This window comes from Rhinopithecus bieti, unplaced genomic scaffold (genome assembly GCF_001698545.2).
Source record: "Rhinopithecus bieti isolate Rb0 unplaced genomic scaffold, ASM169854v2 scaffold_1295, whole genome shotgun sequence".
Lineage (NCBI taxonomy): Eukaryota > Metazoa > Chordata > Mammalia > Primates > Cercopithecidae > Rhinopithecus > Rhinopithecus bieti.
In genome coordinates, this window is record NW_016803880.1 from 637,660 (window position 1) to 652,474 (window position 14,815).

At 40.0% G+C, this 14,815-nt stretch overlaps 1 protein-coding gene and 1 long non-coding RNA gene across 6 annotated transcripts in view; one reads left to right on the forward strand and one right to left on the reverse strand.

Annotated features, from left to right (window-relative positions):
* GRIK1 (glutamate ionotropic receptor kainate type subunit 1) overlaps window positions 1-14,815 on the forward strand; it is a 416,597-nt gene that overhangs the window by 136,291 nt on the left and 265,491 nt on the right. The window lies entirely within an intron of this gene.
* The window catches only part of LOC108518040 (uncharacterized), a 15,446-nt gene continuing 7,928 nt past the window's right edge, over window positions 7,298-14,815 (reverse strand). Inside the window, exon 3 of the long non-coding RNA XR_001882271.1 lies at window positions 7,298-7,708. This is a non-coding gene — a long non-coding RNA (uncharacterized LOC108518040). The remainder of the gene's footprint in view (window positions 7,709-14,815) is intronic.

The window sequence follows — 14,815 nt, forward strand, 5'->3', positions numbered from 1 at the left end:
CAGTGTTGGAGCAGATCATTGGAACTCACCAATGAGTTCTGCCTTTGTGCCCGAGAGCCAAAACTGCAAGGGTTGGAGAGTGCAATTAATCCATCTGTGGCTTTCCTCAGGGCCTCACCAATTCTTGTCAGTCACTTCAGCCCTGACTTGAAAACAAAAATTTCCTCCCTTATTCCAGAAATTTCTATGAAAATGGTAATCTGGGCTCTTTTGGCTTCCCTTTTTCATCCATCATTCTCAGTAGGAAATCATCAAATCCAGTGAAGAACAGGCCAATTCTGAGTGCTCAGTGATCCATTGTTTTCCTCATTCAAGGAATTTAACATATCCTCTCTGTAAATTTACCCTGCACTTCACCAAGCCCCTCAATGAGAAGACCTCAGGTATACCCAGTGCATATCCCCATGGAAACTGAGCCTCCAGATGGAGGAAAGCTCACTTCCACAGACAAGGCTATCAGGAATCCACAACTCAACCTTGACACCCGCTGCTTGTATTGATGCTCTGAACTCATCTTGGGCAACTAATAAAAATTACAGACTCATGAGAGAAAAATAGTGGCTGGGTCTGGTTGAATGAAGCATCAGAAGAGCTTAAGTAATAAAGAACTGATTGCTTTGTTGTATATAAATATGCATCAACAAATTTGTTCTTGAATTTTCTGCTTTGTTGCTACGTTTTTTGTAATTATAGATTTTGAAAACTATTCTTTAAAGAATGTCACCATAGAGCAGATCCTCTATCTTAGAATAAGAACATTTCTGAGATCAACTATGCAGGCCACTTGACTGGCTATGTGAAGAAAGAAGTACTTGAGCAAGACAGAGATACAAGCAACCTGACCCTATGGAGACATCTGTAAGAGGAAGAATGTAGCATGGAAACCTCAAGGCCTCTTCCAGAATGACTGTACTCACTTACCTTCCTGGTTCCATCACAATCCAAGTTACAGCTGCTTAGAATGATAGAAGAGTCAGACCAAAGTTGTGCTGTCACCAGGAATGTGTACACGCAGTTACATATCTCTTTCTCACACCCTACAGCTGCCACAGAGAAGGGGCAATTTGTTGGCATGCCATCAGGATCCTTCATACATCATTGGCTCTCCATAAATACAGTTAATTACCAGGTCATGAACAATAGCTTTTAAAAGAAGCTTTAACTCATCCCTTGAAGAGCTATTGAGACAGGCTTAAGACATCATGCTGATCGTGAACACACTGTTCTGCTGTGTTCAAGCCCTACTGAAATGCCCTCAAGAGCAGGAAGGCTGGGAGGATTGAGACCTGTATCTGAATCAAGTTGTATGGAAAAGGGATTGAAGATGTTGCTTAATGAGAAAAGACAAGGACTATACCTATATAAGGTTCAGGATATTAAAATACATTTGTTTTCATTGGTCATGTCCAACAATAATAGCAAATATTTTTCGTAAAACTTCTAAAAACCTTTATGGATAGACATAATTATGAATAGACAAAACTATGGATAGACATAATTATGAATGTTATTGTTGTTCTTAACTTTTGTTTCACTGAAGAAATACTAGAATAAACCCTATAGAAACAGGGATCCTGTGTGGTTTGTTTATTGTTACAGGTCTTCAGTGCTCAGTCCAAGGTAAGTACTCATATGAATTAATTAATGCTAGACCCTTCCATAACTTAATAGAGTGCTACGGGATGGTTGCCTAAACAAATGGCTTAAAAGGCCCCTATCTAGCGATTGATCAGCATGCATGATACTTCCTTAGTATTGATATTTAAATAATATGGAATAGCTACATTTAGAGTTGATAGGGCAAGAGAGGGTCAAATGGCATTATATTTTAAAATCATTTTCAGTGAGAAAATAATGCCAAAATGATTATCATAAACCTGCTAATCTAAGTATTTCTGTAACAGCAGAGCAATTATTCTGAATCTGTCAACTTATAGGGTTTTGTATTGAGAGAAAAAAAAGCTTTGTAACTTAATTGGATAATTGGTTCGTTATTGGCTGACTGATTCACTGGTTTTTGAATGACCTGGACGGGTCACCCAATTACATCAAGCAAGTCCGCCTAAATTAAAATATCAATGTCAATTAAAAGTTCAATTAATATGATATCAGATTATAGATTCATTTTGTGTACAATTTTGATGCAACAGAATTATAATTTTATAAGCATAAACACTATTCATAATATAGTGGGATACCTTTTAAAACAAATGCCTACAGTAAATGTAAGCCTTTTCATTGGTGTCACAGCACAATTTTATTATTTACTTTAGATTATTATAAAATTTTATAGTTGACTTGTGTTTTCATGTCATGCTTTTTATTATTCTGTGATTTATAGGATGTTTGGTTTCTTAGACGGCAACACAACTCCTATAGTGTCCCTGTGGAGAAATGCTGATTTACGATGCAGAGATTTCACCAAATTTCCAAGTATATATTTTAGTAACAATCAGTGACTACCTGTATTAGTGATCACAGGTTCCCCTTGCCAACTCTGGTCTCTTGACTGTGGTTATCTCAAACACTGATGAGAAGGAAATTTCAGCAGGAGCACTATCATGGCTGATTAACGATGCCTACTATGGGTGTCAGGTGGGAAGAATTGGCACCCTGTGCATTAGTACTCTCCTACATACATTAACCAACACATAATAAGCAAAAATGTGTGTTGGTGACTGCTTTATTGACTGGAATTAATTTAGCTTTATAAAGTACTTAATTCTCACCCCACTCACTCTAGTGGAGTTGTTTATCCACTAGAAGAAAACAATCTCTTCTTAGTCTTCAAAATTTAAAAGGCAGGTAAATTAGATTGCATTTGATTTGAAAATTAGCTTAACCCCTAAAGGAGATTTATTGGCTAATAACACTGGAAGTTCATGGTGAATCCGATTTCAGGGCCAGTTTGATCAGTGGTCCAATGACATCATAAACGACCTAGTGGCTTCAGTTAGTCTGCCCTCTTCACTATCAGCTTCCTGCTGAACCTGTTCCCCATAGTGGTAAAGTGGCTGCAGCAGTTCCAAGCTTTATAACCACATATCACACAATTTGTGAGTGACTGAGCAAAGCCTGCTCTAGCATTCTAACAACTAGGCTGAGACTCGCCCTTTTTGGCTCTCTTAGGTCTAACAACTGTGGCTGCAGGGGGTGAGGGGTGGTTTGTGCCAATTCATACTCAGAGTGGGCTTAGCTTCCCATGATGTTCATAGGCTGCATATCCCCACAAAATCTAGAAACTCCTGAGAAAGGAAAAGGAAAAAGAAATAGAGGCTGGTTAAGCAAACAAAGTGTCCACTCCATCACATTAGCTTGCCTTTAAGAGGTGAAGTTACTCTCAGAACTTCAGTCTTCTAACATGTAAAACGGGGATAATAATAATTGATAAGACTATTATGAGGGCAAAATGAAATCATATGAAAGTTTAGGATAGTACCTGGTCTACAGTAAATACTATACAAGTTTGCTATTATTATTTTTAATGGCAATAATGTATAACTAACTTCCCACAGGTATCTTTATTTTTACACACACAAACTGGCATTTGCATGCAAGAATAATAGCAGGGGAAAGTTCCCCAAACATTAGCCATTCACATTTTTATAACTTATTAAAAGTAGCAAATGACGACATAGAATGTGTCATTTCTCTCTTTAGAGAAATCTTTACAATTAAACAGAAAATAACTTGTCCTACTATCATACAGTGCAGAAAACATTAACCTCAATATCCTGATACTACCATTTGCTGACTTTATAATTAGATTCAGCTTCTATATTCATTGTATTCAAATAAGATTGCGCTTAGTGAGGAAAGTTTTGTGTTTTGTCTTTGTTGTTGTTGTTTTTTTTTTGTTTTTTTTTTTTTTTTTTTTTTTTTTTGAGACGGAGTCTCGCTCTGTCGCCCGGGCTGGAGTCCAGTGGCCGGATCTCAGCTCACTGCAAGCTCCGCCTCCTGGGTTTATGCCATTCTCCTGCCTCAGCCTCCCGAGTAGCTGGGACTACAGGCGGCCGCCACCTCGCCCGGCTAGTTTTTTATATTTTTTAGTAGAGACGGGGTTTCACCGTGTTAGCCAGGATGGTCTCGATCTCCTGACCTCGTGATCCGCCGGTCTCGGCCTCCCAAAGTGCTGGGATTACAGGCTTGAGCCACCGCGCCCGGCCGTCTTTGTTTTTTTAAAATTGGAGTTGAAAATGGGCCATGCTCTATTGTCTAATTAAAGATAACTCTTTCAAGCACACAAATGTTTCTCAGGAAGCACTTCAGTGCAAGCATTTTCAAGCCAGGTGTGGAAACTAGACATGCTGACGGGGAAGGAGAGTGGCAAATCTTTAGAATCTCTTTTCTTTGATGAAAATTTGGCTTAAAACTTCTCCCTTGCTTTATTTGATGTTTTACACACTTTTCTTTGATTACTTACAAGTGAGATGTAGGTTAAGGGAAAAATGGATATATGGGGAGTTATTACCAAGATAAAGAAGTAGATCCACATTCAAAGGAAGAGCTGAGCTGGTTTTGGAATAACTGAAATGATGGGGTCAAGACATCTAATGCCATTATGAGCTTCTGTCCATCCTCCAACTCTTTACCTTAGTGTATCAGCTTTGTTGTCCCAGACCAGATTTATCTACTTGATGCTGGACACATAGCTACGGTCAGCTCTTTTCCTTCTCCTTACGTTCCATGATGGAAGAGAAAAAGATCTCTTCCTTACAGACCCCAGCTAGAAATAATTCCAAGAAATGAGTCAATGGGATCATCCTCAATTGTTATGCCCAGACCCTTTATTCCCCGAAGAAGTCCACCAGAATCCGGAGTCAAAGCCAAGCGGCAAGGATCTTTAATGCAAGTTCGAACTTGGTCCCTCTGTTTTACACATAGCAAGAGGGCCCTGAATGATGGAATAAAGTGGCGCTTTTTAAGCCCGATGCATACAGGATATGTAAGGTTACAGAGGTACAAAGGAATTCTTTTGGTTCGCAGCATTACAACTGGTAATTGTTAATACAATTAACAGTTTTCCATTTGTTCCCGCGCATGTTAGTAAAACTACAAACGGTTGTGATCTTAATCAGGGGCCCTGCTCCTAGGGGGTTTTTGAGATGTGTGGGGGGGAGTGTGTTTGTGTTGGTTCGGAGTTGGGACAAAATAGGGATGTGTTTGTAGCTGGGTCCAGGACTAAGATATGTGGCAGACACCGGTACATTAGAGCAGGACAGAGACTTTCACAACATTTGTCCTTACAATGTCCGGAGTCCATAGATAACCTAATTAACCTAATCGGTTAGGTCCGGGGTCGATCTTTAACTAGGCTGAGGGCACCGCCCGGGCTGTCAGGGCGCTGCCCGGGCTGCTTGCCTGTGGACTTCATTTCTGCCTTTTAGTTTTTTTCATTTGATCTCTTTCACAATCATGTGTACAGGTATGATCATGTGTACAGCCTTACAGGTAGGAATGGGGTCTACTGCTTGGATAAAGCACTGGAAGAAGGATGCTGAGCTTAGGAAAATAATAGCCATCTTAGCTTGGAAAAAAAAAAAACCATAATTTTTTCCCCTCACTTACCAGTTTTGTGAGGCAGTGAGCCAATTGTGGATTTGCACAGAACTGACCCACGTATTCACAGAGGTAGGGAGTTAGCTAGCCCATCCTCCACAGCTCTTCAGAGTGCACACAAATGGGGCCATTTACTTAGTGAAAGCCCTGCTATAAAGAAGAGCCACCGGGGTTTCTCTCACCAGCTTATACCCAAAATTGTCTTTGGGGTTCAGAGTCCCAGCCCAGAAAATTCTCTCAACACAACACACGGCATTCTCCTGCATTCTGTTGACACTTTTCTGAATCCTGTTCTAGGATAAGAGACAGGAAATGTAAAGACTGTAGTGGTGACACATTCATTTGCTTATGAGGTGCATATAATTGCTGATTACTTTGGCACTTAGATGTATGCGTTAACATTTAGCTTGTGAAAGATGAATAAATTAACCCTGCAGCAACCATAACTATGGCATTTACTTACTTATTAAAATGCCCTTTTTGCATTTCACAAAATTATTTTTAAAAATAAATAAAGTTGGAGTTCAGAACAAATCTCACGTAGAAGAACATGGAACAGCCAGGAGGATGGAGTTATGGTTACTTTACATCTGACCACCAGACTGTCTATTAAGGGATAGCTATCCACTCATCAAATTCAGATCATAAATATCCACATCTCATCAAGCATTAGAGTGTGAAAAAAACTACAGCATTATGCAATGAAATTTCATTGTTTGCTTGAGGTCTTTGATAATAATCAATCAATAAGAAACCTTCATATCCATAGGACTGCGCTGGACAATATGACTGTCCAGCACATTTCAGCCATGTATCCAGTATCATATAGCCCCTTCTTCAAGGAACATGCAACGTATTGTGAGTCATAGAGCATACTAGTGGAAGATTAGGGATCAAATTCTAAGTTGTAATTTTGGAAACAAGTCAGTATATACCTTATGTGAGCTAGATTGGTCAAGACACATTTCTTGGAAGACACAGGGCTCAAAATGGGTCTCAGATGATGGGTAGGCAAGGAGAGATTCTTTCGGGTTTCTGTTTTTATGATTGGTATAGACATGGAGGCTTGAAATTGCATTTCAGGCAGTGTGAATAGCCTGAACTAAACCACAGAGATCATCTTAGAAGCCTGTATGGGGTGCAGAAAGCGTGATATACAGTAAATCAATTTGGAGGATAGAATGGAGGATGATGAGATCTAGACAAAAAGATTTTCATCTGGTGCAACAGTTTGCTGGGCAGGAAAGTAATAAGAGCAATTTTTTTTTTTTTTTTTTTTTTTTTTTGAGACGGAGTCTTGCTCTGTCGCCCGGGCCGGAGTGCAGTGGCCGGATCTCAGCTCACTGCAAGCTCCGCCCCCCGGGTTCCGGCCATTCTCCTGCCTCAGCCTCCCGAGGAGCTGGGACCACAGGCGCCGCCACCACGCCAGGCTAGTTTTTTAAATATTTTTAGTAGAGACGGGGTTTCACCGTGTTAGCCAGGATGGTCTCGATCTCCTGACCTCGTGATCCGCCGGTCTCGGCCTCCCAAAGTGCTGGGGTTACAGGCTTGAGCCACTGCGCCCGGCCAATACTTTTTTTTTTTGAAAATAAGTTATTCTACTGCGTGTTGGAGGGGGGAAGAGACAGAGAAAGAGAGAGAGAGACTGAAAGACAGAGAAGGTGAAAGTCAAGTTGATTGTCAAGAGTCAAAAGTAACAAACCTGAAGCTTGCGGAAGGCATTTTGTAATAAAGCCTTAAGTTAAGGTATTTAGAGACATAATGAGTAAGAAAGGTCATAAATATATTTTCTAAAAAGATTAATAACAGGGCTTGACATTCAGATGGAAGAAAAACGGAGAGTTCCAACTCCACAATTTTTGAATGCAGAGACAATTGAGAATTCAGATCTTCCCAGTCATGTTGGGGCACCTCCTAGTGCCTTCCATGTGTCTGGCAGTTGAGGGGAGTTTTTTCCTCTCAGATTCAGCATAACTGGAAAACTCAGCTTCTGAAATGGTTCCATCCATTTTTGCCTCAGGGAGAAATGAATGCCAAGATATGCATGAGAAATTTCTTGCACCTCTGAATTTCCATCTCCCAGCTTCTTTTCTGCTGTTTGCTTTGTTTCACAAAGTCTGATAAAGTGAGACACAATGGATTCTTGCCTCTACAAAAAAAAAAAAAAAAAAAGAAAAAGAAAAGAAAAAAAAAAGAATGGGTAGAGGAGTCAAAGAATTGCCTTATGAAATAAAGTCCAACAGAATCCTAGGCTATAGTTATTACTGGGTTATAACTGTAGAAGAGCAATATTTCTTTAACCAATAATTTTTTAATTGAGGATTGTTTTAGAAAGAGTTTATGTTCTTATATACATACAGTTTTCAATATCTGCATATGTGAAAATTAATTGAAAATATGTCCAGAGTTGCAGAACTTCACAGCCCTATATCTTCATGCTGTCTTCTTGTAAAACACGCTGCATCTGAATTTTACTGAAAATAGTGCCAATTAGTACACACTGGTAGTCAATCAAAATGATGATCCGTGTTTCACAAACCTTGAAGTTTGGGTTTTTTTTTTCCACATTTCAGGCTTCAGCAAATTAGTGAAGTCTGAATTCAATTTGGGTACTTGATTTAATCCCCTGATCAATAGCCTGACTAAAAAGAATTAACTGTGACTTCTCCACTTTTTGGACCATGTCAACTAAATTTAAAAAGAGGTAAGTGCCATTTATTAAGTTGGTGCAAAAGTAATCGCGGTTTTTACCATTACTTTTAATGGCAAAACCTGCAATTGCTTTTGCACCCACCTAATAGAAGAGTAAGTCAAAAAATAATCTGCGTGTGGAGGCCAGTGTGGAAGGAATGGTCAACTTAAAAGAATTCCAAAGAGTCACTACTCCTGGCTCTAAGCTCATTTCTGTCCCTAGTCAACCATGTGGTCTTCAACAAGGTACTCAACACCAGTCTGTCTTATTTCTTCACTTGTAAAATGAGAGCATTAAAAGTTAAATGATCCACCATCAGATCCCTTGTAATATTTATTTTCAGTGAGATCATGGCCCTTGTTTTGTAAACCAGTTGCTGGCCTCAGAGTTGTGATGAGGCAAAATCAAAACAATGACTGCCCTTTGCCCTCTCCCATCAGCTGCCTGACCCTGTCTGTAGGCACTCAGGCATAGACCATGGATCCTCTTTCTCCCTTCTCCAACTTGTCTACATACAAGGTCTTACCATTTTTTGTTCATACTTGTGTGACAGTGTTCATCTCCCAATATACAAAGTGATCTTTGTGGTATAGACCATGTCTTACATTTTCTTGTGTTTTCTACACAATCTACTATGGTGTTAGGTGCACAGAAGGTATTCATCAAAAACTTAATGGATGAACAGGTTGGTTTGTTTCATTAACTTTATTTTCATTTGAAGAGTTTTGGTTTAATAAGCCAAAAGAAATTCCAACAAGAATTTGGAAATTTCAACAAGTACAATAAAGAAACAATTAACGATTAGGAAATATTAAGAACACATTCCCTTTTTAAAGTTGCAAGACCTGAGTACATACTCTTGCCATAGTCCATTCTGTCATATATGTGTGAATACAATAGCGCTGACTTGTAATGCTTGCTTAATAAAGGTGTCTTCTTTTTAAAAGCTTTTAGAGTGGGGAAAATGGGCAAGTGTGTGTTTGTAAGAATGCGTACACATGCTGGAGAAAGGTTGTCTTCCTTTCGATTTGTAAAATCATTTTCTACTGTTCTCAGAGATAAGCCCTGACACATAAGAAAGGAAACGCCTGGTTGCATTGAATCGTTGCATGCCTATGGGAGCAGCTAAAGGGCCAGTGCTTTGGGTTATGTAGGCTTTAAGAAAACCAGATCATGTATTTCATTTTCGTGACCCAGATAACTTACAAGGGATTTGCTGTCACGTACCCACAGAAAAAGGAATTGTCTAAATTCTCATGCCATGGCATAAGAGAACGATGTACTTTGCAAGCTGTTAGAACCCTAGGAGACTCCTCAGTACAACAATCTCATTTGCAGAAGAAGTTTAGAGAAGCCTCTTATGATTAAATAAATTTTATTATTTTCCACTTAACAAAATTCATTCACACTTTACTATAGAGCCAATAATGGTTTAAAATGACCTGTTTCATAATATCATAAGTGGAATTTCTACTTGAATATAAATGCTGTCTGTTTTAAAAAACTGGCTGGGCGTGGTGGCTCATGCCTGTAATCCCAGCACTTTGGGAGGGAGACTAAGGCAGGCAGATTGCTTGAGGTCAGGAGTTCAAGACCAGCCTAGCCAACATGGTGAAATCCTGTCTCTACTAAAAATACAAAAATTAGTCAGGCATGGTGGTACGTCCCTGTAATCCCAGCTACCTGGGAGGTTAAGGCAAGAGAATCACTGGAACCCGGGAGGCAGAGGTTGCACTGAGCCAAGATCTTGCCACTGCACTTCCGCCTGGGTGACAGAGTAAGACTCCGTCTCAAACAAGCAAACAAACAAACAAACAAACAATCAAAAAACAAAACAAAAACAAACAAACAAAAACTTGGGCTCTGGGGCTCTGGAGTGAGATACAGCTGAGTTTAAATCTGAGGTTGGCCTTTACTGGCTGTGTGTCCCTGGACAGGTCACCTAATGTCTTTAAACATTTGTTTACATGTTAAATGGAAGATATTCTACTCTCTACCTTAAGTGAGACATTCCGTGAATAGCATAAAACAGCGCCATGTGGTTTTACATATGGTAAGAGCCCATTTCAGCCTCAATGTCTTAAAACAGTTGCAATTCTTTTCTAGTTCTTCTAATTATAAAATTATGCAAGACAGATTTTTAAACCTAATGCTTTGATGTCACATTAAAGGTTGAACTGTCCAAGACAGAAGAAGATGGGATTGTTTCCATGTAACTGATATGAGGAAAAGGGTTGATAGCCTTTATTTTGGATGATGAGGTTTGGCCTGGGATTCCTGTCATTCTTGGAATGAGACAATTCCAGGCAATGTTTACAGTACTCAGGTGTTCTCTGAGATAGTATTATCTGGAGGTCATCTTTTGTTGATTGTCAGTAGGGACAAACGGAATTAATTTAGCATGCTCTCTCTCAGCCTCTCTCCAATCTTCACTCCTACTCCACCAAACACAGCATCTAACCAAACCAACCACCAAGTAAAGCAAGCCAACCAGGTGATGTCTTCGGACTATACAATGTCATTTTTAACCCACTAATGTTTAAGGAGAATTAATATACAGAGTCTCTAGAATTTGCCAGCACATTAATACTGCTCTGAGCAACCTAAAGAGGCTTTGGACACGCCGAGAAGTATTTGGAGAAAGGAATTGAGAAGAAAGTGGACTTTAAAAAGTGCTGCTTCTGATGTTCTTTGAAATCACTCTGAAGTTCGTTGAGAAATGCAGGTAATGAATGAAGGATTTTTAAAAGGCACTGTGGTAGTTGTCTTGCTTTTCTTTGTTCAGTTTAATGTGATACAACGTTAAGATTGAAATTCACCTGGAGTTCTCATATTTATTCAAATTGCAGAATTTTAGGGAGAAAATTTGAACAACTAAATCATCTTAGGGCTTTGAGCTGTATAGTTATAAGAAAAAGAACTTGTGTGTTTAGAGTTATGCTAAACTACTTAGCCTTACTTACATTAAAGCAATGAACGATAACCTTGGTATACATAGTAGAGTCAAATTTTATCATCCTATTATTAGCTTTTTCAGTGAGGTCACCAGTAAAACCTAAATCGAGAATCTGCTAAGTCATTACTTCCCATTCACCTAAGAATTTTTAGCAGTAGTATCCTTGGATGTTCCGAGGATAAAGCTTATTATCAGGTTGGATCAATGCAAGACAGACAGTCAACTATATTATAAAAGACAGTAGATAGAAAGGATCTTTAATAAATGCAGTCAATTTCTTCCAGTCGGTATTCAGGACTTATCATGTTGAACAGATGACATCTATTCTCCATAATTCGTTTTAAAAGTACCCTGGGGACTTACCTATGTGTACAAAAGCAAAAGAAGACAACATACTCATTGGGACTAAAACCAACAAGTTGAAAACAGACTTTATTTGAGTCATCACTGAAGAAAGAGCTGAATTTCATGAAGAGTGTAGGATGCAGTATCTGCTCAGAGGAGGCAATAATAAAGGGATGATTGGGCATTGTGAGAGGAAACCTCATCTAAAGGGAGAAAATGTACTTTTTTGATAACAGAAATCTAGGCCAGACATTGTTAAAGAAAAATAACAAGCTCAGGCATTGCGTTGCTCTTCATGTAGAATTCTACAACTTTTAAATGGAACTGTGCTTTTCAAGGTGATCAAAAAGTAATGAAGAATTTTGTCTACTATCCTTGCAAATTCAACATCTTTATTATATTGACAAATGCAACTAATTACATATATGTCACAGATTAACTATAAATAAATTCTGAGGCTGTGTGAAGGAATTATTTTGTCCAGACAGGAATTTATGAATGAGTGAAAAATGAGGGGGTGCATATATAATACACAGCTTCCCTGTATACATGGCTTCAGTGTCTCTACATCTCTCCGTTCCAGGAATAGATTTGTAATATAATCAACTAGAAACAGAAGCCAAATATCACTGTTCATGGCAGCCTGTCACATCAGGAATTCATCTGTACACATGACAACTCCTCCATCTCAGAACTCTGGGTGAGAAAGGCCTGATTGGCAGCAATTATTCTCTGGCCACTGATGCTTTCTGCGTGACTTCCTCAGACCTTCCTCTCATGGACAAAGACATAAAGTATACCAGAAACATTTTTCACACAGGCTTAAGAAAATGATTGCAGCCTTTCCCCACATAGTACAAAAGGTCAAGTACAAAAGGTTAGTGTATCTCTGAGCTTCATTCCTCTTTTTTTTTTTTTTTTGCAGGTAAGGACACTGTCTTACTGGCAGCTTGATAGCCACTACCTGATTTCCTGATAATAGGAAAGTTTCACCTTCCGCTATGTCTATTTAAAATGTTTACTTTTGTACTAATGCATTAGAAACTAACTAAATTCTGCAGATTTTTCTCTTTTTTTTTCTGTTTTTGTTTGTTTGTTTGTTTGTTTGTTTTTGAGACAGTCTCCCTCTGTCGCCCAGGCTAGAGGACAGTGGTGTGATCTCAGCTCACTGCAACCTCTGCCTCCCCAGTTCAAGCGATTCTCCTGCCTCAGCCTCCCGAGTAGCTGGGATTACAGACATGTGCCACCACACCCAACTAATTTTTGTATTTTTAGTAGAGATGGGGTTTCACCACGTTGGCCAGGCTGATCTCGAACTTTTGGCCTCAAGTGATCCGCCCACCTCGGCCTCCCAAAGTGCTGGGATTACAGGTGTGAGCTACCTCATCCAGCCCAAATTCTGTTTTAACGTTGCTTTAGATGTAGCTTTGTAAACTATTTGTAATAATACAAACCGAGAAAAAAACAGATACGCTCCACTTCTTATAACTCAATGGTGAAAATTAAAATAAAAATATAGGAATAAAGTTGACCTGTATCAATTATCATTAAATTGATTGGGGCAGATTAGGTCTTTCTCCAAATTTTTCTTTGGTCTCCATTTATTAAATGGACAATAACTAGGGACTTCAAAGACCCAAGAACCACACTCAGCCTTGGGGATAGAATGGAGACTAAGAGATGATGACTGCTGTCAGCATTAATTTCTTCCACTTAATTCAGCCCACTAAGAATGAGATATAATTCAAATTTCTGAAACTTGTTATGTGTGGATACATTTTCATGACCTTTCTTAGTAAATAGGCCTGCAATGACAAAATGCACACGAAATTTTGAATATGTAATAACTGAGTCCTATCCTTTATTTCAAGTGACAAAGCTAAGAATTAGAAACATAAACAAACAAATTTTGTCCATCTTAAGGATGACAGTGTACAAATGTGGCCATTTCCAGTAGTCGTGGAATAGGCAGATGAACTGAAGGAAGAATGATTTTGAAAACCCTGGACAGGCCGGGCGTGGTGGCTCAAGCCTGTAATCCCAGCACTTTGGGAGGCCGAGATGGGCGGATCACGAGGTCAGGAGATCGAGACCATCCTGGCTAACACGGTGAAACCCCGTCTCTACTAAAAAAATACAAAAAACTAGCCGGGCGAAGTGGCGGGCACCTGTAGTCCCAGCTACTCGGGAGGCTGAGGCAGGAGAATGGTGTAAACCTGGGAGGTGGAGCTTGCAGTGAGCTGAGATCCGGCCACTGCACTCCAGACTGGGCGACAGAGCAAGACACCGTCTCAAAAAAAAAAAAAAAAAGAAAAGAAAACCCTGGACAGCATTAGGAGCTTATTGTCCAAATACAAGACAATTTAGGCAGACTTGCAAGTAAAAAAAGAAAAGAAAAAGCTGATAGCCTCCCCATCAAAAGATTCATGATATGCAAATCTTTTGCTAGCAAGTAAAAAAAGAGCAAATAAATTAAATTATCAGAAAATGTTAAAAGTAGTGAGCCTATACCTGTTCACAGAGTCATCAAAAGTTATTTCTGTGTGGGAAGTGTCAAGTAGCATTGATAAAGAGTATTTGGCTCAAGCCTGTAATCCCAGCACTTTGGGAGGCCAAGACGGGCAGATCACGAGGTCAGAAGATCGAGACCATCCTGGCTAACATGGTGAAACCCCGTCTCTACTAAAAAATACAAAAAACTAGCCGGGCAAGGTGGCAGGCGCTTGTAGTCCCAGCTACTCGGGAGGCTGAGGCAGGAGAATGGCATAAACCTGGGAGGCGGAGCTTGCAGTGAGCTGAGATCCGGCCACCGCACTCCACCCTGGGCGACAGAGCGAGACTCCATCTCAAAAAAAAAAAAAAAAAAAAAAAAAGGCGGAGCAAGATGGCCGAATAGGAACAGCTCCAGTCTCCAACTCCCAGCGTGGCGAAACAGAAGACCGGTGATTTCTGCATTTTCAACTAGGTACTGGGGTCATCTCACTAGGGAGTGCCGGACAATCTGTGCTGGTCAGTTGCTGCAGCCCGACCAGCGAGAGCTGAAGCAGGGCGAGGCATCACCTCACCTGGGAAGCGCAAGGGGGAAGGGAATCCCTTTTCCTAGCCAGGGGAACTGAGACACACAACACCTGGAAAATCGGGTAACTCCCACCCCAATACTGCGCTTTAAGCAAACGGGCACACCAGGAGAATATATCCCACACCTGGCCAGGAGGGTCCCACGCCCACGGAGCCTCCCTCATTGCTAACACAGCAGTCTGCGT